The sequence below is a fragment of the Danio rerio genome, chromosome 24, assembly GCF_052040795.2.
Source record: "Danio rerio strain M-AB ecotype USA chromosome 24, GRCz13ab, whole genome shotgun sequence".
NCBI lineage: Eukaryota > Metazoa > Chordata > Actinopteri > Cypriniformes > Danionidae > Danio > Danio rerio.
The window spans coordinates 5,670,219-5,695,802 of record NC_141044.1 but is presented as its reverse complement, the minus strand read 5'-3'; the positions used below and the strand labels follow the sequence as shown (position 1 = coordinate 5,695,802).

The following is a 25,584-nucleotide window of genomic DNA, read 5'->3' as shown; positions in this document are numbered from 1 at the left end:
ACATTAAGTTTTGAGTTTGTTGTACTCATGCAAGACACTTCACTCAACTTAAAATACCCAAGTTACTCAGCTTATACGTTTTAATTGCAATTAACTTAATTGTTTTAATTTTTCCAAACTTTAAATACTTAGTCACCCAGCTCATACATTTTAATACCAATTAACTTAATTGCTTTAATTTCTTTCAACTTTAAATACTTAAATCACCCAGCTCATACATTTTGATAGCATTTAAAATTAACTTCTCCATCGTCAGTTTCACAAATAAAATTAGCCATTATTTTAATCTTTAAACCCCATAAATCTGTCAAAATAAATCTGTAATTTAAAACACACAGACAATACCATTTTAGACATTTATTGTTAAAGAAAAAATGTCCAACAGTACTTTCAAATTTGTCTCCTATGCAATTACAAATGTCTTAAAACGATAAAAACTATTAGACATAAAGAGATTAAAAATTAACACTATTCTGAAATTGATAAAAATTACCCACAATGTAAATATGATATCAGACATAAGAGCCTCAAAAAAAAAACAACTATAAGTTTAATAAAATTTAATAATACATTAATAAGTGTAAAACTTACTCTTAAGGCATTCGTTAAAAAAAATAATAAGTGCACATTCTGTGAAGTGACTCGTTTAGTGTAAACTACACAGAAACTGTATATATATATATATATATATCTCGTTGAAGTCAGAATTATTCGCCCCCATTTATTTTTTCCCCCAATTTCTGTTTAACGGAGAGCAGATTATATATATATATATATATATATATATATATATATATATTGTAGCGAGGCAGAGGGAAAACAGCGACACAGTTGGATAAGTTTACAGACAAGTCCCCGGAGGGTGCTTTATTTACAACGTGAATGGGGTGTAAACGGTGCTCTTCTTCAAGGTGAGGTGCTCTGGTGCTCCGGGAAGTAAGTGAAGGACAGTGAGTAGTCGGATGTGGGATTGTCACGAGCTGGAGTCTGCTGTGGAGAGACAGAGAGACAAGCGTTAGCGCATGGAGTCATTGGGTGAATGAAGCTCATCTTCTCCTTGCGTGGGCTTGGTTTATATGCCTCTCCACTTGATGACGTCCAGCTGTGAACGATCCTGTGTTGATGATGGTCCAGCTGGGTTGAATTAGCGACCAGGGCGACGTGGCATGTGTGCGCTCGTTACAATATATATATATATATATATATATATATATATATATATATTCAGTCTTGGTTGAACTATGATTCTGTCATTTACTTATTCCAAACCTGTTTGAGTTTCTTTCTTCTGTTGAACACTTAAAAGGTTATTTTTGACCAAAAAAAAAAAAAAAGCTGAGACCTGTAACCACCGATTTCCACAGTATTTGTTTTCCTATTAGAAAGTCAGTGGTTACAGGTTGTCAGCTTTACTTAACTTTTGTGTTCAACAGAAGCAAGAAATTCAAGCAGGTTTGGGACAAGTGAAGAGTTAGTAAATGACAGAATTTTACATTTGGACAAACTATCCCTATATATAATAAAATGCATATTTACCAATTAAAGGTAAATAAATGTTTTGAAGTTACTACCCCAGAGACAGTCTTTATTAAGTTAAAAAAAAAAAAAAAGCTCTACATTAACTCATTCTTTAAGGTTTCCATGCTACGAGACTTTTTATTTTCCATCATCCATGCCAAGCAAAACTTTTTGCACAAGTTCAAAGTCCTTTACTATATATTATGTGAAGAGCATACATTAATCCATACAAGACAAGAAAGGTCTGGAAGTGTGCTGTGGGTGGTGTCCAATTCATTCTTCAGGACAACAGAGACCCTCAGTGAATGCAGGGCCAATAAAGCTTCTTCAGTCAGCAGGATTATCAATCTAAAAACATAATTCAAGGATATTAATGTAAGGACAGTATCAAAATGACTGAGCCAATATTATATGATTCATCAACTATTCTTGATTACAAATATGTTTTTAAGTAAAAGTTTTCAAAACTTTCATCTTTTCATTAAACATGCCTAATTGTGAAAAGAATGAATGAAGTCTTACCATGGTGTTCCTAAAGAATCTTAAGTCACGCTCACGCAGCAAGACCAAAAGACCTCTGATAACAGTAGTCCGTCATGAACTGACATCATTCAGTTCCTGGAAATCAAGAATCAATTTTTTAAAAATTAAAAAAATAATAATAATTCAAATTATATTTTAATGTATACTTTAACACGTGACCCCAAACATACCTGCTCATCATAAACCTTTAAAAGATTAGCCAGGGTATCTGCTGTCTTGCCAGTTTTGGATGCTGTTTGCCTTAAAATTGTCATCAAATGAAATAGGTGGTGGTCCAGTTTTGCAAAGAATTTGTGGGGAAAATTCTCATTTGTAACATGTTGGTACTCTGCAAACAGCAAAAAGAAACAAGAGAGAATTTCATAAAACAAACCCACACCACAAAATATACAATTCTAGAAAAAATGTATTAATATTATTATTATGTTTCATTTACTTATCTATTTTTTACCTCAGATGAAAATCAGGTGTTGATCAGATGTTGAAAGCAGGATCTTCATGTTGTAAATTGAACTCAAGGTCTAGCTGAAGTTTCACTTTCCTTGCTGCAAAAGTATCATTGATAAATACACTGTAATATTTATTTTATCTGGATATGCCAGGCATAGTAGTACAAAATAAATATTTTACCCACCTTTCACATGCCTCCATTTAAGAACCTATCTGTAGTCAGCAACACCTGACCTTCAATTCTGTATGTACACAAAGTCACAGTGTCATTTAGCTGAGAGTGGAAGTAGTACAATTGCCTGATGTCTAACGTTAACCTCCAAAACGGTTAGCAATAGAGCTGATTATCATGTTAGTTGCTTTAATTCGATGAACACAGATTTAATTTAAACAGTATTGAAATTTCTAAAACTGAATAGGACGACAAAGAAATTTAAGGCCTGATTTTAAAAGCTAGAAATAACAAAACTTACCTTACTGTCTAATGATGTAAAAATATATAGACTAAAATATTTATATTTTTAAGATATAAATATATTTTAAGCTACAAAATTTGCACATCAGAAAACTGTCTTGTTTACCACTTCTTGAATATTTTGTTTTGTTATTATTTTATTTAATAACATAATTTTGTATTAATGTGTTATAGATATGCATACTTTGTTTTTTAGGCTGTTTATATTCTCTCCAGAGTAGACATTTTAAAAAATAGATTGAAAAAAAAAAAACTTTTATCATACCATTAAAATACATTTGACCTAAATGACATTTAAACTCATTTAACTGATCGCATTAATCAGGTAATCATTGATATGCAAAGATGTCGTCTTAAGCGCGAGGAAATATTAAGTGTTGATCAGTGCTGGTGATTGAGGTAAAGTTAGTTTTATATTTACACATTCAGACTTTCTCCTTAATAATGTAATTTCAGAAAGGTAATTTTTGCATATTCTCAATGGTGAAATCATATTAGCAGCCAATGACTTTCAAAGTACAACATTGTTCAGTCAAAAAAAAATAGTGCATTTAGTGTAATGTTGTTTTCATGTCATACTTGCATGTGATTTCAGAACGAATAGACAAAGTACCATGGTAAACAATTTATGGAGCGAGTCACAAGTTGTTACTAAATGAATGTATGAATATAAAACCAACTTTACCTCAATGTGGTAGTGTAAAATGAAGCTCTGCTCTGTACCTGCTCAGGTGAGGAGCGCAGCTTAAATGTTCTCCGTCAGGCTATCCTCATACATGGATCAGCAAGCAACAAGCTGCGTGTGACAGAGTTAAGTTTTGAGACTACGTTTTTGCGCGTCATCAGAAAATACCGTTAAGTGTTTAGGCGGAGATCATTTGAGTTATGATTAACGTTACGTTTCTTGCGCCTTTCGTTTCCGAAGTGCCTACAGATCGCGAAGATAATACCACATTCACACACTGGATGGAGTTCAGCGCAGCGCCATGACATGCGGTTGTGAGAGCGCACGTCTCCATGACAACTTCAGCACAGGCTGAGAAAAGGCATACTCGCGCCAAGATTGAAATTTTTTTGAAAAATGTAATCTGCCGATTTTAAATATTTTTTGTCTTTATCACACTCTGTTAAAATTCAGAGTTAACACATTACAACTAACGCTAACATTGCACTGATTCTAACTTTTTAAACAGTATGTTAACGTTAGTTAGCAACAAGTGAGGCTAAACATGTTTTCTGTAATGTACGACATGTAAACGCACCCTGATTAACTCTACATTACATTGAACTGTTACTGTGATTATATTAATTAAAACATACATTTAATATTTCTTGGATTTGTAAATATTTTACTTACTGTAGTGTGAAGCGAGGCCGATCCGCCATCTTGAAAAAAACGAATGAAGCATGAGCACGTACGTGAACCTGGATGACGTCAGACGCAAAATCACTAGGCTGACAGAATTTGAGTTAATGAAACTTTAAAGAGACATTTTGTATAGATTAAACCCAGCAGAATTGTTCACCTTACTTGAAAGATTAAATTTTTTCAAACTCAAAAATAAGAAAAAGTTCTATATACTCATCAAGGTTAATTAAGATAAACGAATTTTAATGATTTAAGTTAATAGAACTCAACTCAATTAATTAGTTACAGCATTAGGGTTTACAGTGTGGTTGATCAAGCATGCTAATGCAGAACAAGCCGTGTTCAATCATAATCACGTGCTCCTCTCGAAATTAGTTTATGAATAAACTTCACTTTGTCAACAAAAAGGCATTGCAGATTTTTTGGAATGTAAAAGCGTGTTCGGTGTTATCAACCCCTTGAATCCTTGAATCCTTCCTTCAATAATTCGGTCCTTCCTTCTTTCTTTCGGCCCTTCCTTCAATTATTCATTTGTTCCATTTAGTGATTGTTTAAGGCTGTTTGGTAATTTCAGGCATCATACAGTAGACATCCTTCATTTTTCCAACAGTGACATGCAGTCAATAAAAAGTCTCTGGGTTATTGCGTGTAAAATCTTTGTACATCTTCTTGGACATTTTTAATGCCTCCAAAAGTTTGTTGCATTTATAAAGCATCCATGTCTTGAGGTAGTTCAGTATTATGCAATTTCTTTTTTTATGTGCAATTTGATTGGAGGAATTGCCTGGTTTTTCTACTTTAGCCAATCACTTTAGACAAGAAAGAAAAAAGCAGTGACAGCAGATTAAAGGGAAAAAAATGGAGTAAAAGTACCAGTACAGCACTAAAATGCACTCAAGGGAAAGTAAAACTACACAACTACTTAGTAAATTACAATTTCTGAGAAAAAATACTCAATTACAGTGATTGGAGTATTTGTATTTTGTTACTTTACATCACAGAGCACCAGAACATACAGCATTAACAGGCCTATACTCCACAGACTCCACAGAACTTGTGTGCCTATCATAGAAGTCATGACTTATTTTCCCAGTGCACAGTGGCTGAAGTTGCGCTTTTAAAAAGTCAAACAGACCCAGGTAAGGCAATCGATTTCAATTCACCGAAGAGTTCTGGGCCGCAATTGATGTCAGAGCTGTTCAAAATGACTTCTTGTCCAAGCATTCACATTGTCTTTGGAGCAGTTGTTGGCAAGAGCGAACACGGAGGTCAAGTGCAGTACATGCTCGTCCAGCACAGTCGGCATGAATCTGTCAGGCAGCTGCCAATGTCTGGGCTCACAGTGGAGGTTGCCAATTAGTATGCCCTCTTTCGACTGCCCACAGAGAACTGAAGAAGGCATCCAGCACACCTGTCAATATTTACCGTTCCAACAAAATGCATCATTCAGCGCCATCTGCTCCTGGCCAGAGTACGTCCAGAGATTTGAAGTGGTGACACTTACTTTGGACTTAATCAGCTAATTTCCCTACCGCCAATAAATGTCGTTAAAAAGAGTTGGGCACCTGATCTTAATTAATTATCTATTCATCTATACTTACAATAATATTCATTCAAGATGGATTATTGTCAGGGAAATTGAGAAGATTTAAATGGAAGATGGAATAAACCCAAATCAGGGTGACCCATAATCCCACCATCCCAGGCAATCTTTTTTTAGCTGAAGTAATAGTCAGGAATCTGTGTTCACAATTTGATACAGATTGCTGTATCAAGGCATTGGTATAGTTCAAATAATCTACAAGTCAAAATGCTAAGGTGTATGTTAAGTTCAAATGTCCATGTGTGTCAGTGTTAGTGTGCATATTGTAAATGATTGGGGTATAGAGTTTTGGGTTTCAACTTTTGACCAGATTAGGCTTTTAACCTGTGTTCTTGAAGGAGCTAGTGCTTGAAAGTGCCAATATGGGTTACTGTCAGAGAAATTGAGAAGATTTAACTGAAATACAATAAACCCAAATCAGGCTGGCCGACTATCCCAGGAACCCAGGCAATCTTTTTTAGATTAAGTAATAGTCAGCAACCTGTATTGACAATTTGTTACAGAATGCTGTGTTCCCAAAGAAAAAGGTCATGACAAGTTTACACATTAAAAGTTGCCAGCACATTTATATAATGCAAGAAGACCTTTGGAGTTTAATGTCAAGGCATTGGTATAGTTAAGATAATCTACAAGTCAAAACGCTTAGGTATATGTTGAAGTAGAATGCACATGCTTGTCAGTGTTAGTGTGCATATTGAATATGATAGTGGTATAGAGTTTTGAGTTTTAACTTTTGACCATATTAGGCTTTTAACCTGTGTTCTTGAAGGGGGTAGTGCTTGAAAGTGTCAGTATGGATTATTGTCAGAGAAATTGAGAAGATTTAACTAAAATAGAATAAACCCAAATCAGGGTGGCCCATCATCCCAGGAACCCAGGCAATCTTTTTTAGATTAAGTAATAATCAGCACCCTGTATTGACAATTTGTTACAGAATGCTGTGTTCCCAAAGAAAAAGGTCATGACAAGTTTACACATTAAAAGTTGCCAGCACATTTATATAATGCAAGAAGACCTTTGGAGTTTAAGGTCAAGGCATTGGTATAGTTAAGATAATCTACAAGTCAAAACGCTTAGGTATATTTTTTATTTAATTTTAATTAAATGTAATTTTTTTTTACATTTTTGAACGAAATGCTAATGACTGAGACAAAATTGACCCAGTGAGAACAAGATATCATCTGAACGTATTCAAAAACGATTCAAGTCAACTGTTTAACTCTAAGAGACTTATAAAATGAGCCTTTTTACCCCTGAAAAAGTTGGAGCGTTTTATTTTTTTGGACAGCCTTTTGTAAACTGTTGCTCGGGTTTAGGGAAGCGAGCGGGCGGGTCGATCGGTAAAACGTCCATGCTTGTCAGTGTTATCATGCAAATTGTATATGATTGTAGTATAGAGTTTTGAGTTTCAACTTTTGGCTAGATTAGGCTTTTAACCTGTGTTCTTGAAGGGGGTAGTGCTTGGAAGTGTCTTTGAGGGTATTTCGCCCAGTTACTGTACAGTATACTTTCACTATATTCTATTTATAGTCCATAAAATGGCATCCCAAGGGCCTAACCACATTTTACTTGAAAAATTGAAAGCTCACACCACATTCCATTGGTTAAATGGAATTGATGTAGGTGACCTTGAAGATGCATTATCAGGCTGAAAACACACACACATCACATCAAATAATCCATTCTTTCTCCTGACACCACGTTGGAGGATTTCTTCTGTTTACCTGGGTCACTCTTCCGTGGAGCCTTTCTCCCTGATGGATCACTGCTGGAACAGGATGGATGGCGTCTTATCATATGCCTGGTGCCTGGCATTTTACCCTTTCTTTTTCAATTCATCCATCATCCACATTGGCAATTCGTTATGGTGCAGTGGTCACTGTGTACTCTACAAGTACATGTATGTGAAAATAACTAAATGAACACTTTAGTTATTCATTAGTTGGTAAATTATCAGCTTGATCCACAATATGGAGACCACTGTCCTTCAAGTTGTAGCTCATGTCAACTCAGTACACTTTCCTAGAAGTTTCTATTGAGTCTGAAGACGATGGCTGCGTCTGAAATTAGCTGTTACTCAGTAGGTACTGCATTTGAATTTAAATGTACTACTTGACTGTTAGGAAAGTACGTTCTGTACAGCATGTATGTCAGTAGTATGAATGAACTCGGTCGTGCTACATCCGCCATTTTGTCATCATCACATGACCTGCCTGCATCAATGCATCACTTCTCCCATTCATGAATTTTCTTGCGGTGCATCATGGGATAGCGTAGCGTGCATCAGATGTGCACTTTAGAATCTCACGGGAAGTAGTAGGTCGTACTACTCTGCTCGCATACTGCTTTTAGTGTGCTATATATTATGGAAGTATGCGATTTCGAACGCAACTCATAATTAGCTGTTCAGGTGTGTATAATTAAGACTGGAGATGAATTAATTCCCATAAAGAGTGCCTTATTTGATGGACCAGCCATTTGTAGTGGTGTCTGAACGCATGGACTGCATTTGAGTCCAATTTTTTATGCCATTCACTTGCTAACTTCCTCATTCATCTCATTCCCTCGAACGTACGTCATCACACAAGTGTCCACTACTGATGAAGCTTCTGAATAGATTTAAATGGAATGCCCATTGAAATAGAACTACACCATTGTGACATCACAATCAAGTTGCCTTCTGGGACAACTAGGTCCTAGAGTGGACATATGAAGCTGACTCGCTCCCTCTGTCAAAATCGAGAGTTTAAAGGTATACGTTCATGTAAGCTTCCCTCATTTACTTGATTAAGTGAAACACATTTTACAGTGGAGGCAGGGATTTTTCAAAGGAACAAGGGAATAATAATAATAATATTAATAATAATAATTATAATATTAATATTTCCTTACATTTATATAGCGCTTTGCTGGACGCATATTTTTTTGAGAAATCTCCCCATCCACCACTAGTGTGCAGCATCCACCTGGATGACATGACGACAGCCATATCGTGCCAGACCGCACACCAGCTGATTGGTGGAGAGGACACAGAGGGATGAAGCCAACTATGATATGGGGATGGTTAGGAGGTCATAATGAACAGGCCAGTGGGCATATTTGGCCAGGATGCCAGGGTTAAACCCCTACAATATTTTCAAAAAACATCCTGGGATTTTTAAACAACCACAGAGAGTCAGGACCTTAGTTTAACCTCTCATCCGAAAGACAGCGGTTACTGAGCAGTATAGAGTTCCCATCGGTATATTGGGGCGTTTGGACCCACACAGACCGCAGGTTGAGCGCCCCACAAGGGAAGGGAAGATTGCGAGTGTTTGACTAAAAGTGCCTTTTAAATAGTTTGGCCCCTTTTCTACAGGCAAATACAGTATCAGGTGACTGAAACCAAAACCTTCTGAAAACTCTTTTCAGGGTGAAGATTTTCATGAACTCTGGTTTCAGTGTTGTCGTGTGACAAGTGAAATCAGAGGTGTTTCCTCAAGATGTCAGCATGCATACGGTTTTCTATTTTGTTTGACATCAGATTGTAAACTGCTTTCTTTTTTTCAGGCTTCTGATTGTCTTTAGAGCAATGTATGCTTTGCATTTTCGCATGGACAGAGATTATTATTTTTAAATAAAAACCAACCTACATGGTCTGATAAGACTCGCTTCCTCTTCTAAAATCAAGGCCGTACTCACACTTGGTACAGTTGCCTCGAACCGGGCCAAAGCACGCTTGTCCTCTCTCCCGTCTCCCCCGACGGCCCGTGCTCACACCACAATTGGGCCTCGGCACGCTTACGTCATCGCTGCTGCGCTGTTCAGTGAGAAGCGCTCTCATTTACTCAGCAGCACAGTGGAGATTTCTCTAGTTATATCATTTCAGTCGTTTGCTATGCAGTGACATGCAGTCAAATATTTCGCCACACAGTCCTTAGGCATGCGGTGACATGCAGTCAAATATTTCGCCAAACATATCCGCCACTTTTGGCACTCAAAAACAATCATAAAGCTCTCGTGCTGCAGGAATGAGGAGGTCTGCTGAAGCCGTGCAGCTGTCGTGCTGTGAGGAGTTCTCGTCTTTAATAAACTACGGCAGTTTGCGTTCACTGAACAATAAGAATGATTAATAAATCCATATAAAACAGTCCCGTAAAGTCTTGTCTCGCTTTCAGTTTCGGGCTTTGGCGCGTTTTGCACTCACACACAAGCGTACCGTGCCAAAGCCCAAGTGAACCGTGCTCAGGCACACCTCTTCCAACCGGGCCAGGGCCGGCCAAGCGAACCGTCCTTGAGCCCGATTCAGCGCATTTACACTTCTCAAACGATCCGGGAAACGGGCCTGGGAGTGGTACGGATGGCATAGTGTGAGTAGGCCCCAAGAGGCTGAAGGTGTATACCTATAAACTTCCTTTGTCTTCTTCTCACTTCAACACACTTGTGACAGGGGTTCCTAAAGAGGTGCCGAGGGCACACAGAATAGGATCAGGCACATCAATAAAAAGTTTGCAGCAATGTTCAGTTCCCAGGAATCACACTAATTCACATATCAATTTACTCACAGGAGTATCACTCCACTGTCCAGGCTGTGTTGTGATGGTTTTGCAGGTATTTCCAATTAGCGAATGTTTCAAGTGCACTGAATGTCCAAAGAAATCCAGTGTTGCAGAAACTGGGGACAGTGAGTACTGCAAAAGGACCCTGTCAGACAGAATAGGTAGATACTATTATGTTAAAGCATGGACAAACATATTTCATGTGTACACACACACACACAGCATGTTAGCCTAGAGTAAAAGAACCCGGTCTCAAAACCTGTAATATCACGTAATCTAGACACAGGAAGTGCGAGAATAAAAAAACAATGAAACAAGATCCCTGTCACTCATAAAATATTGCAGGAGACAGCAGTTCTTTTTAGCAAACCCACATCCCACTGCTACCCAGCCTGTACTCTCCAAGGCCGGCAGCCCGGCAAAGAGGAAACAAAATCAAAAGTACTCCCTTACTCTAAACGCACCCCTGTCAAACAAAATGGTAGCCCAAGGAAATATAAACTACAGCTACACCTGTCTGCATTCTAGTATGGAATGATTCATAAAGCGGTTCTTATTTAATTCACCGGCGTTTTTAAAAGCCATTTTTATGTACTGCAATATTAATATTATGAGAGAATACAGGGTTTCAGGAGAGCTCCCTATTATCCATTAGAGCCCCAGGAGGATATTTAACGGTGCGGTCCCTGCAGGCTTTATAAAATACATAAAATGTCCCCTGTTCTATTATTTTTTCATTTGGTGGGTCAATGGGGTCAGATAGAGTAGCACCCTTTGTCCACATCCCCTTCAAACCTGTTATTGGCTTGAGTGTGTAATGTCCTGAGAGCGGCGGTGGGGAGAATAGCTTAGACGTTCTGCCATCTAAATCACTTTGGCCTGTTTGCAGTGGACTGGATTGCTTCTCGAAACTAGCTTCCTCCTATACCCTGTTTTAGCAAAAATAATCATTTCCAACTTGACCTTTCTTGGGGCAGATTCGCTAAAAGTTGTTCTGATTTTATGTGAGGTGTTTCATTGGTTGGATTTTATTCAGTCTAGTTAGTGACACTCTTTCTGGTGTAGCTTCTAGTGTGAGCCCATGCTTGTGGATGTTGTAACTACTCCTAACGCATCTTCTAAGTTTCTTTTTATCTGTATGTGTGTGTGGCTTTTGAGTTCCCTGCCATTGCTACCTTTGTTTTACTTTGATGAGAACAAATAAGGTGCAACAACAATGCAAACACGGCATGCGTAATTAACCACCAATATCAGTGCACACAATACGCACATTCCTTCCTGGTCTTTTCACGCACATGTACAAATCTCAGTCACACAGCATTAATCAATGGCCGCTGGGGGTCAGCTAGCTGCGCCAGTCCTCACACCTGCAACGAGAGTCCTTGAAATCCAGGCTGAAGCAATCAATCACATCCATCCTGATGTGTGTGAGAGGCGATAAGCAAGTTTTAAAAGAGAGAAACACAGAGACAACTCCAGAAAGTAATTTACATAGCTAATGAGACATCTCAGCTTGGCACTCGCTATAGACACGCACACATGTGAATGAATCGCTGCAGAATTTAAAACCTGCCCTTCTCTATGCAGCAGGGCAGCCCAATTAAATATCTCAAAGCATTTAAGGCACTGAGATATAAATTGAACACACACATCTGAATTGACTACTAAAAACTCATAGTTGTGTAGCTTTTGCTTTCCATTACTTTAAAGGGGACCTATTATGCAAAAAATAACTTTGTTGTATGGCAGAATCTGTGGATATAAATAGTTTTTAATATTAAAAACCTACATATTTAAATTTTTTATAATCATACTTCATAAAACAGTGTGGAGAAAAACTTTGACTGATATTCTACCTTTCTAAATGTCATCAGAAATGGAAAGCCCCGCCCATTAGGGACGATCCCTCCCTCATTAGCATAGAACTTTAGTCTTGTTTTTAAATCTGCCACTATGCTGACACATGGGCTGTTTTTCAATATGCGTTCTTGTCTGATCTTCCATTCTTGTGTCCACTGGAAATACTATCAACTGTTGGCAAAAAATTGTTTCAATTCAAAGGCCCAATCCTAATTTTATTTTTGTACCCCTCCCCCTTCCCCTTGGCCCTTGAAAAAGAGTGTGAAGGAAAAGGGCTTCAAAATTTACTCCTAAGAAATTGGGACACCATTACAATACCAGCACACGTCATCATATGTCATCACAATCTCTTGCTTCATATGAGATCAACGATTGCGCTACGTTATTTTTGGGTATTTATCTTCAGGAAATCACTAAAGGCATTTATCATGTTATCATAATGATCTAATGTGACAATGAGATCGTAACTGTGCTGTGCATTTATGCCGTGGCCATATTCATCTATGTAAACTCACGAAAACAACATTAACATAATAGCAAACACTGTAAAAAGATCACTAGACTTTTCTGACTTTTCTTTAGGTTTCTCGTGGAAATGCAATACAGGAGTTATTATTATTATGGATAGTGACATTTTTGCTTTTTTTTTAAAGCAAAACGGTAAAACATGAATGTGGTTATGTATGTATTTTAATATGTGCTTGTTTATTGTAAAAATTCATAATAATGACAAAAAATACTAATTTGTGCATCTACCTACTTCCGTGTGCAGCCGTTTTGCCGTGTATTCTGGAAAATTTTCTTACCCCTTGGTTTCGAGTGTGGTCCTGATCTCAGTTTAAAGGGGTATCTATCCCTCCCCCTTAGTCCTACGCCATCAAGCTAAAGAGAATTGGGACACCCCTACACCTTCACATGAACGTGCAAAATGCGTAAGGGGAAGGGTTAAGGGGTAGAATTGGGTTTGGGCCAAAGTTCACAACCTGCCAAGTACAGATAAAATTCCCGGATGTGCACTTGCTCCGTTCCTTTTGTCGAGGACACACTGAGAGGTGACTTGTGCGAACTTGTGAAGAACATTGCATTGCAGCCAAACCAGCGAAAGCTAATGGCGGAAAAGAAAACCTCTACAATTTAAAAAAATACTCCTTTGCTGTGTCACAAAATAAAGTTATAAGAGTTTTCAGGTGAGAATGTAGTTGTTTTAAACTCGAATCGGCAGTTTGTGCCTCAGCTTATGCGGACTCTGAGCGATAGCTCCGTCATCACCTCCCCTGCCGAGAGCAGATTTAATCAGCCAGTCCTTCTCGAATCTACCGCTGGATTGCATCTATTCATTGTAGTTAAAACATGATATTTATTCTATCTTGTGTATATCTAACGTTTTTGGTAATTTATATTCCTTATTTGTTCTCAGGAGTATTATTTTGGCACTGCTATTTTGTTACGTTTTATAATTTATATATGCAAATGTTACCGTGTTGTCACCAACTTATCCAGCATATGTTTTATGCAGCTGATGCCCTTCCAGCCTCAACCCAACACTGGGAAACACTTATAAACTCTTGCATTTACACACACACTACGGCCAATTTAGCTTATTCATTTCACCTATACCACATGCAAACTCCACACAGAAATGCCAACTGACCCAGCCAGGGCTCGAAATCAGCAAACTTCTTGCCGTGAGGCGATCTTGTACTTTATAGTTGTATAATATCCATTGTAGTTTATTAAATCTGATCACCAAAGACACGGATCTGTGTATAATAACCCATTTCACTTCACATTTATGGAGATTTATGTTTATATTTTCCTAATTCAAACACATTAATTTATAATATTAATATAATATTAATTATTAGGCTGTGCTTTATATAATTAAATCATTTTATTAATGTACTGCGAAACCGATGAAACCATGGTGAGGAAAGAGACGTTATAAAGTACACAGCCGATCCATTTGAAGATGTACCCGACTTTTGTCCTCGCATCCTTTGCGGACAAGGTATAGAGATGCAGCCATAGGCATTTGTAGCTCCGCCCTCTTTTAAAAAAAGAGCACAATATAATTGGAACTTAAAGTGACCGACGCCAAAAATGGGCAATTTCATAGAATTATAAAACATTGTTTGTGTGGTATTTTGAGCTTCAACGTCACTTACGCACTCTAGAGACATCACAGACTTATTTTACATATTCTATAATGGGCATAATAGGTCCCCTTTAAATAATTTTTTCATCCTCCTTCTCAATAGAAGCTTTCTGAGAGGACATGATTGTATTAAAAAAAATAAAAAAAACAGTGGGGATCTGACCGCACTTGACATTTCATTTAATTAAGGATGACTTGTCTTTCCTGGAGTAAGATAGAAAAGATAAGAAGCAAGAAAAATGACTTGATGTCATGGGTCACTATTTAGTGAGTCATTAACTGAAAAGAAAGTGGATTATGGTTGATATCTCGTCTGGCACATGATAGAGCACGCGTGTCCTCGATGTGACCGTGCTTGTGTAACAGAACACTGTCTCTCAGCTTAAGTGGATGTGAAAATTTTATTGAAGGTGTATTTAAACAACAGCCATGTCACCCTGCAGCCCAAGACTGGTTACTCACTGAAGCTAAGCAGGGCTGAGCCTGGTCAGTACCTGGATGGGAGACCACTAGGGAACACTAGGTTGCTGTTGGAAGTGGTGTTAGTGAGGCCAGCAGGGGGTGCTCAACCTGTGGTCTGTGTGAGTCCTAATGCCCCAGTAAAAGTGAAGGGGACACTACACTGTCAGTGGGCGCCGTCTTTCGGATGAGACGTTAAACCGAGGTCCTGACTCTCTGTGGTCATTAAAAATCCCATGGCACTTCTCGTGAAAGAGCAGGGGTGTAACCCCGGTGTCCTGGCCAAAGTCCCTCTATCGGCCCTTACGATCATGGCCTCCCAATCATCCCCTTCCACCGAATTGGCTCTATCACTGTCTCTCCTCTCCACTAATAGCTGGTGTGTGGTGAGCGCACTGGCGCCGTTGTCCTGTGGCAGCCGTCGCATCATCCAAGTGGATGCTGCACACTGGTGGTGGTGTAGAGAGACCCCCCTCATGATTGTGAAGCGCTTTGGGTGTATGGCCATACACAATAAATGCGCTATATAAATACACACATTACATTACATTACATTTAGTGGACTTCAGATCTTAAACTGATTTGCTTCAAATGCACTAGCATATCATTGTACATATGTTTGGCGTTTATCTTTATGATGAATGTTTATAATTTTCTAAAAGCAATAAGCTGTGTTGTTAATAACAATCCATAGATAAAACGATTAGCAAGCAATTTTGTCAAGATTAATTCATAACACAGAACAACTTATTGCACCTTATTGCTTTCTAAGAATACAGTTAGTTTCATTGCTTGATGCTGATTGGTCAGTAGCTGTTTTATTCATGAGACAGTACAGATGTGACCAGTATTGTGGAAAATTACATTTAAAACTAATACATTACAATCTTGCGGCACGTTACTTTAAAAGAGTAATTAGCTATAGTTACTTGTTACTTCTCACAAATAGCAACTGAATTACTTAATTATAGAAGTAACTAATTACCAGGGAAAGTAACTATTGCGTCACTTAAAAACAAATCTAATTTGTCAAATGACTCTAAAATAAAGATAAAATATTGGACACTAATGTACACTATTTTAATGTTGTTGTGGGACAATGTGAGAGAACAGCAGCATATCCTCTGTTATATATCTAAATAGTATTTAGTTTAATTCTGTCTGACTAGTAAGTGTTTGCAGTGGAGAAAAATGAAGTTTTATTTGCTTTGACATCGTGGCTTCGTCTTCTCCTTTGGTAGACGAGCTCACGTTATCACCTGCGTAGCCTTGTGGGAGTGCAAACTCGATTCGAGTATACGGCATGCGCATAGGACAGACCGGAATCGCAAGCCCCCAAGTTTCACATTTCGCTACGTTGCAAAGTTCAAGCTTGGTGAATTCTGACCTGCGACATCGCATCACATGAGACCAATTGAAGATCAAAGCTTGGCATATGTACAGAAATTTAAAATATGGACTAATCACTTGCCTTTTTTATTTTCTAATCATCTTGTTTAGCTCCACCTCTTTTCACAGTGTTTGGTGTGCTGTGTTGCTATTTTTAGACCAGCGCAACCCTTATTTCCCTGTTTTGCGCCGCGTTGTTCTAATAGCAAATCCATTTGTGCTGCTTTGTGGACTCATATGTGTTCCAGTCTAAAATAGAGATGCATTAAGGTGCTTTGTTAGTGCATTGCTATTTTGAAAAACTGAAATAGAATGCACAATAGAGCAGCTGAAAGCTGTCCAGCTCAGAGCGCATTAGTTGGATGTACAGTATTAAATATTGCAAAAATTACTATTTTCTCCATATATATATATATATAAACCACTGCCTCCATGCCTTCTTCATTTCGGGGGCTTTTTCAGTTTATTTATGACAATTTGCTTTTGTATAATGTTATTATTAGTAGTAATATTATTTATTATATGCATATTTATTTTTGTTTTAGGCAACGCAGTGGCACAGTAGGTAGTGCTGTCGCCTTAAAGCAAGAAGTTCACTGGGTCGCTAGTTCGAGCCTCTGTGTTCTTTGTGTGGAGTTTGCATGTTCTTCCTGCATTCGCGTGGGTTTTCTCCGGGAGCTCCGGTTTCCCCCACAGTCCAAAGACATGCTGTACAGGTGAATTGGGTAGGCTAAATTGTCCGTAGTGTATAAGTGTGTGTGTGTGTGTGTGTATGAATGAGTGTGTGTGTGTGTGTGTGTGTGTGTGTGTGTGTGTGTGTGTGTATGAATGAGTGTGTGTGGGGATTTTTCCCAGAGATGGGTTGCAGCTGGAAAGCTATCCGCTGAGTAAAAACGTGCTGGATAAGTTGGCGGTTCATTCCGCTGTGGCGACCCCAGATTGATGAAGGGACTAAGCCGAAAATAAAATGAATGAATGAATGAATGAATGAATATTTGTTTTAATAAAAACAAGCTTAGATTTGTCCACCTGTCGGGTTATGGACCTTATGGGGTATAGCACGTGTGTTTGAATATAACTCAGTATTTTGACCACACTTCGTTAATATTGTCGATTTATTAATTGAGTAGAACTAAATTTAGAAATAGTTTTAAAACAAATCTTTGCGCTTAACAAACTGAATTAAATATGTAGGCTAATTGTTGTCTTCAGTGGAGTGCATACAGGACCGTTTCATTATCCACAAAAGTAAAGGATTAAAGAGTAAAAAGAAAGTAAAGAGGCCGAATAGTGGAGGCTCATTCTTTATCCTCTTGCTGCAGATGCTCTTTTTATCTTTTTTCTCGCTAGTGAAGCGTTCAATTTTTCCACTTACAAAGTCCGCCATGTAAATAGCAAATGCACGATGGCGTGAGACTCATAAAGGGAGCAGGAGATGGAACTCTGATTGGTTTAATGCACAATATGCTCAAAACACACCCATAACTCCTTAAGAGAATGAGCACAACCCTGTTAGACCATGCGCTGCGGTGCAAATGATATTTTTTCCGTCTGATAAATAGCAAAAGTGTATTCGGACATGCCCTTAATGCATTTCTACCATGCGCTTTAGATTTTGCGCCTAGATCATTAAAATAGAGCCCCTAGTGTTTACACATTGTTAACACCACATTTGAAATTACCCTAGGATTCTCTTAACATATTAAATGTGTTTCAGCATAGATACTTTCTTTCGCTACTTTGCAAGCAGTCTTGGGTGAAAGGCTACAGTTTCTGATATTTTATTATTTGTTAAATAGTGCTTTTTATATCTGTGTTAAAGTGAAAGATGGAAAACAAACACTTTCACATTGTGAGAAATCATCAGATGTTTGTGTGCGAGGAAACAACATACTGTGCTAAAATTGAATGATTAACACTTCTAATTATGAAATCGTGTGTGTGTGTGTGTGTGTGTGTGTGTGTGTGTTTTCCTTCTCTGAATGTCCTGTCTCCCACTTTTCCTTGTTTTCAAAGCTGAAGGAAAGAAAATATGTATTGATTCATTGTCATACAGGTTGAGGGTTGTTCACAGGAGACAGAAGAAGAGAAACATTTTTCATTTCTCGTTACATGTTTTTTTTTTTTCTTTCTCCGTGCAGTCGCTGATATTTTCAGACACAGCAGCAAATATTGCTATGGATTCCTTTTCCCATTTGGAGCTCTGCGGGACGTTAGGGAGGCAAGAGTGAAGCTACCCTGGGACACCTCAAAAATCTCAGCAAGGTGTCTCAGCTTTTAAAGGCATCACAACACTGTTTCCTCTTCCTGACAGGAGCATCTTGTCAATCTCTGTCAGTACTAGGGAGAAGAAAATGAACAAACAGAAAATGGAGGGAACACGAAAATATATACATTGTTTTTTTACACTTTCACTTTTGTTTGTGCACATCGATGCACCGCTGGAGAATTCTAGGATTTTTGTTAATAATTTCTGAAATAAAGTCCTTGACTCCTTCGTTAGGGATTGATAGATAGCTAATATTTCAATTATTCCAAGCACACGTTATATTATTAGTCTAATGTGACAGAGCTAGAATAATTAAGAATAACAGCTTATAAATAGGTTTAGGTAATTATTTTAATGGTTAGCACTGTCGCGTCACAGCAAGAAGGTCACTAGTTCGCGTCCTGGCTTGGACAGTTGGCATTTCTGTGTAGAGTTTGCATGTTTTCTCAGTGTTTATGTGAGTTTCATCTGGTTGCTCCTGTCCCCCCACAGTTCAAAGACATGCGCTAAGTGAATTAGATAATTACGCTAACCTGCCTAGTAACCAAGTTAAGCATTTAGATGTCACTTTAAGCTGTATAGAAGTGTCTTGAAAAATAGCTAGTCAAATATTATTTACTGTCATCATGACAAAGGGGAAATAAATCAGTTTAAAAATCTTCTCTCTGTTAAATTTGGGAAAAAATTAACAGGAGGGCTAATACTTCTGGCTTCAGCTGTATATTTGAAGAAAAGTCTGATCTAAAACTTGCAATTTTACAATATTGTTTAAAATTTAATTAGTAATTCAATCCTTTTCCCCTCTACTGTCTATTGAATATTGGCAAACATCAATAAATGTGAATAAATCCACTGAAAATGTTACTCGGAACAGATGTTTCTCAATCTTCTCTTCAAGCGTACTGTTAGTCCTCAAACTGCAACAGGCAGAGCTTTACTGCCATTTGATTGGATGGCATATGACCGTTATCATGGCCAGCAGGCTTTAAATTTGGTAAAAAGCCCTGGAACAAGTAACAAAACATAACCTGACATGTGATGTCCATTGAAATGAACACAGCATCCAAAAGCTGAAGGACACCAAGGATGCAAGAGAAATGTGTTACCTTAAATTACTAACCTGCTTGTTTGTCTTGAAAAGCTACATTAAAAAGTAAAATTAGAAGCTTGAGAAAAAAAACACTGATAAATAGGTTAAACCCCATTAACCAAATACAAAAAAAAAAAAAAAATATATATATATATATATATATATATATATATATATATATATATAAAGGTTGATGCTGGTTTTTGGGATATGCAGATTCTGTCTGTCTCTCTTCCTTTTATCATGAGTGAGAGTTGCAGTGTGTGTGGCAGCAGGTGCTGAGAATAGGACATGTTGCCGCTCGCACTTCGTCTCTCTTTTATAATAATCAGCATAGAAACACAGAGGGCCTGTCAGTTAACATCAGCGCTCTAATGCAGATGTAGCTTTTCATATTTAAAGACGCTTCGACTCGGCCTCTTACATCACAGTTTAAATTACATGTGCTGGGGTGAGACAGTCTCGCCAGGCAAACTAGTGTTTCTTTTTTTTTTTTTTAAATGTGGAATTGATGTGAATGCTAAATGCATGTGAAACACTTTAAATTTACGAAGGTATAAATACCTTTCTCTCATATGATTTAGATTTTATTGAGCAAATGCTATTTATAAGATTTTCACAATGCACTGTACAGTGTAAATAAATGTGAATTAACAGTTTGTGTATTTTGTGATTCACAAGAGTTTTCTGTTTGTTTACAGTTGTGAATTGCATTATGGGAGCTTGTTTTCTGCTCTGTCGACTTTGGATGTTGAAAATTAAACACTACAAATTTAACAAAGTGACTTTTCTTGATATTTGATATTGATATTCTGTGAATTTAGTGGAAATGACTTAATGTATAAGAAGTGATATATAGAGGAATAAGTCTGTAAAAAACAGAAAATGCACTGGCAGTTTATTACAAGGTTTTTGTAGCGTAATATACAACACCAACCCAGACAATACATCACTTTAAATGAATAAAACTGTAAAAAAAAAAAAAAGTCACTTTTTCAAACTTTTTAAGGTTAAAAGTTGTTGGAATAAAGATCAAGAAGCCATAACGCAATTTAAAAACAGAAAGAAATGGTGAAAATAAAAACGTAAATCACAAAATGTGGAAAACTGCTAAATTATGGATATTTTTACAATCTAAATAAAATACAGTTTAGCAAAAAGGGATGCCAGATTGTTAACACGTCTTGTTATTTATCTGTGGGCTGTGCAAGTTTTGCACCATGTGAGCGGTGCAGTCTGAGTTCGGCACTGAAGCTCTCAATCATGTATGAACTCTGTATGAATGATGGAGGATATTTCAACCTCTGTTTCTGCAGTTTCTACTGTAGCTTTTTAGTTGAGTGAAATGTAGCTGCATATTTTTCTTGAAACTGAAAACTCGACATTGTAATTGAAAAAGATTTTATCCGTAAATTAGCAGTTTACATATTTTATGATTCATGCTTTTATTTCAATTTTTTTTTTCCATTTATTTCTGCTTTTAAATTGCATTATGAGGCCTTGATCTTTCTTCCAACAACTTTTACCCTTGAAAAGTTTGAAAAAGTGACTTTTATAAAAATTTTTACACGTTTATAAGTTTAAAGTGATATTTTGATTGAGTTGGTGTTGCATATTACTGTTCAAAAACCTTAATAAACTGCCAGTACTGCCAGTGTATATATATATATATATATATATATATATATATATATATATATATATATATATATATATATATATATATATATATATATATATATATATATATATATATATGAGCAATTCCAGAGTTATGGATGTGGCATTTGCTGTAAAAAAACAAAACATAAATTCACATAGAAGGATATGTTAACATTATATTGAAACATCTGTTTATATTTTACAAAACAACTACCCACAGAGTTAAGGGACCTGAAAAATATCAATCTTTAAACATGTTTGTACTTCAAATAAGAAAAATAAACATGCGTTATGGATGTGACCAAAAAGTATGCAAGTTTGCAGTATACAACATACTTAGTAGAAATTCTGTGAATGAAATTGCACAACCCAAAGGAAACAATGCTAAGCAAAAGGATAAAATATGTGCGTCTGTAGAACAAAAAATGACTTAATTCTATTTTATTTGACATTTTTGCATTTATGAGGAAAAAGTGTCATTATGGATGTGACATCTCTTCGTTATGGATGTGCACGATGTGAAATTGTCGCTTGTGTGACTTTGGTAAATAAAATATAATTGTTTTAAAACATTGACAGAAACGTTTTTGAGAATTTCTAAAGTACTGTAAAATACAAGCCTACACAAAAAATGGAGAAACAGTCTCCATATTCTCATAAGAACAAAATTTTTCATGGCAAGGTTGACATTTGCATGGAATTGCTCATTCATATATATATATATATATATATATATATATATATATATATATATATATAGAGAGAGAGAGAGAGAGAGAGAGAGAGAGAGAGAGAGAGTGAGAGAGAGAGAGAGAGAGAGAGTATTTGAGAGAGTATATATATAATTTAATATACATTATATTATTTTAAACTACTAAAATGTAAATAAAAGTCACTTTGTTAAACTCTAGAGTTACATTTTTAACAGCAAAAGCTTACAGAGCAGAAATCAAGGTCCCATAATGCAATTCACAACCGTAAATAAAGGGAAAATGCATGTGAGTGACAAAATACGGAAACTGTTAATTAACAAATTTTTTTTTTTACAGTGTACAAGGTGCTCTAATAGAAAATATATAAGAAACAAAGAAAGAAGGAAGGAAGGAAAGAAAGAAAGAAAGAAAGAAAGAAAGAAAGAAAGAAAGAAAGAAAGAAAGAAAGAAAGAAAGAAAGATAAATGGGGAAGGCTGTGGCCAGCTGACACACTTTTTTTTATTATTATTCCAGTGAGAACCCTCAGGGTAGGTTTATTTTTGAAAACCAATTTCTCACAGTTTTAAGTCTTGAGTGTGGCAAGAGAAAGTTGACCTATTGCTGGCATGTTATTTATAAGTTTCAGTGGGAACATGCTTATTGACTTTTTCTTTTTATTTTGATCCTCGATTTATTGTACAATTGTATAAAAGGCTACTTAATCTTTTCCTTTACAAATTTGTACTAAAATATGTAAATAATAATGTATCCCCGTATATATATATATATATATATATATATATATATATATATATATATATATATACGTAAATATACACACATCTATAATTAAATATCAAAATAAGTAGTTTACGTTGAAAGTATAATTACATTTCACAAGGCTTGTCAGTGTAAGACATTCCACATAACAATATAGCAGAGCAAAATGTTTCTCAACACAACATGACATTTCCACAATGATTCACATATATAGTGTTTTGCCTGAAATAGACAGCTCATTATATTTAATTATGTGGTATTTACTTTAATCAGAAGGATACCACTCATGTAATCAAGCATTTTATGCCACCAAGCCGCACAGGTCATTTTAAAACGAATGCTTCCACATATCCATAATTGTACAGAGCTGCATTTTTTTTTTTTTTTTTGGTCCAGATATTTATCCACAGCAAAAGTTCAACCTATATTTGAATTAAATGACAGCTTGACAAGAGAGACAACATCATATTAGCATTTGTGTTTCGGCAACTTCAAAAGTAATATATAAAAAAATCATTCAAAATAAGCGGAAATAAGTGAAATCACACCTGCTGCTGCACATTGGTTAATGCCTTGTTTAGCTTTCATTTATTCACTGTCAAACGTGTGGCTGTCAGATTGAATAAAAGTGCTAATTGGCAGGAAAAGGAAAGACAATTAATACATCTTTTTTTTTTTCTTCTGTCTGACAATCCAGCACGATATATTTCAGCGCAGAGTCATTTCACAGTTTTGGAAACAGCACTCGCTTTATTTACACTTGTTTTATTTTTGTCAATTATTAATTAATCCAGCTTGAAAAAACTAAATCCATAGAAGAGACGTCAGTAGTTTTTTTTTTTCAGCACTGAGAACTGTGTAGTGAAGTCATGCAGTGTAAGCCTTGAGATTTTATGAACCCAATAGACTAACTTTTTTTGTTATTTCCGATAATGGGATTTTACGTTATTTGCGCTCCGTGTTACACACTAACACTCACACACAGATCAAATCAACTGCTGAAAATGTCCATCTCTCTCTCTTATTTTGAACATCATAATCACATCATCTGTAATTTACGACCATGTGAAGCAAAACTGCACTATGGCAAAGTAAGTACGGTAGTTATGTAGATTAATCATGTAGAATAAATAAGTGGAATAGGTCTTTATTGAAATGCAGTTCAATGCAAATGCATTGTATTTAGAATGAATACTGTATTTAATTAGCTTTGTACTTTTGAAACATGGTTTAGATTTGATGTACTGACAGACATTAATGGTAAATTAAAATATACTTGAATGTAATTTACAATGAAACGTTTATTCATTCATTCATTCATTCATTTTTTTGTCGGCTTAGTCCCTTTATTAATCCGGGGTCGCCACAGCGGAATGAACCGCCAACTTATCCAGCAAGTTTTTAAGCAGCGGATGCCCTTCCAGCCGCAACCCATCTCTGGGAAAATTAAACGTTTAATAAATATATTAATGTTACACTGTGATGATGAGTTCGCTATTTAATACATATTTATATAATTAAATTTAATATCAAATAACAATTTAAATACATTAATGCTAGTGACATTAAAAATGTATTTATAAATACTTAATAAAAAAATTTGTGGTCTTCTTGCAAAAGTGACCAATTTAAAATATACTTTAAAGTTAACGGTCATATAAATTAAAATTATACTTTTTTTTGTACATTCATATATACATACATACACACTACAGGTTAAAAGTTTGGGGTCAGTATAATTTTTAAATGTTTTAAAGTAACAAAGGTTGCTTTTTTTTAATCAAAAATACAATACAAATTTCAAAACTGTGAAATGTTATTGCAGTATAAAAGAACTGTTCAAAAGTAGTTTATACTTGAATTTATTATATTATTCCAGTAATTTTAACCTCGGCTCAGTTGGCGTTTCTGTGTGGAGTTTGCATGTTCTCCTTGCCTTCTCGTGGGTTTCCTCCGGGTGCTCCGGTTTCCCCCACAGTCCAAAGACATGCGGTACAGGTGAATTGGGTAGGCCGTAGTGTATGAGTGTGTGTATGAATGTGTGTGTGGATGTTTCCCAGAGATGGGTTGCGGCTGGAAGGGCATCCGCTGCGTAAAAAACTTGCTGGATAAGTTGGCGGTTCATTCCGCTGTGGCGACCACCGGATTAATAAAGGGACTAAGCCGACAAGAAAATGAATGAATGAATTCCAGTAATTTTAAAGATCATTTTTTAGCTTCATTACTCACATGATTCTTCTGAAATCACTCTAATAATTATAATTATTATTATTAATGGTAATAGTAATAAAAGCAATGACTGGAGTAATAATTTAATTTAAACTACATACAATAAGAAACCAGTTATTTAAAGATGAAATAAATATTTAACAAACAATTTAACTTTTTTTTTTTTTTTTTGCATTTAATAAATGTTGCCTTGATGAACAGAATATATATTTATATTTAAATAGTTTCATTCCTTCGCCTAAGGTATATGTTGCTCATGTATGATTGCGATTTCATCATTATCTAATTTCCAAATAAACTGATGATGCTGTAATTCGACGTGTGTTTAAATAAAATCACTCATTTCTCTAAAGTGAAGACTGTAAATAGACCCTGACAAGACTCATCTTTACTGATAAAAGACAAGAAAGATAAAAAAAAAAACAGCAGATATTTCCTTCTGTGTTTCTGAAGTTCAGGTTGAGCCCAGCGGAGCTTGACAGAGGTGAAAACAGACACTGCT

The 25,584-nt window shown here is 36.2% G+C and overlaps 2 long non-coding RNA genes across 17 annotated transcripts in view; one reads left to right on the top strand and one right to left on the bottom strand.

Moving 5' to 3' along the window:
* Nucleotides 1-25,584, top strand: part of LOC137489281 (uncharacterized) — a 602,555-nt gene that overhangs the window by 75,033 nt on the left and 501,938 nt on the right. The window lies entirely within an intron of this gene.
* LOC137489206 (uncharacterized) lies at nucleotides 837-4,388 on the bottom strand. Of its 10 annotated transcripts, none has more exons than XR_015525464.1 (8): nucleotides 4,344-4,388; nucleotides 3,710-3,782; nucleotides 2,696-2,753; nucleotides 2,513-2,606; nucleotides 2,232-2,389; nucleotides 2,041-2,136; nucleotides 1,737-1,866; nucleotides 837-990 (listed from the first exon to the last, which is right to left on the bottom strand). It is a non-coding gene; the product is annotated as an uncharacterized LOC137489206 (long non-coding RNA). The 10 variants fall into 10 exon arrangements; XR_015525463.1 differs by having other exon boundaries at nucleotides 1,749-1,866; XR_015525469.1 differs by lacking the exon at nucleotides 4,344-4,388 and adding an exon at nucleotides 3,886-4,008 and having other exon boundaries at nucleotides 1,749-1,866; nucleotides 3,672-3,782.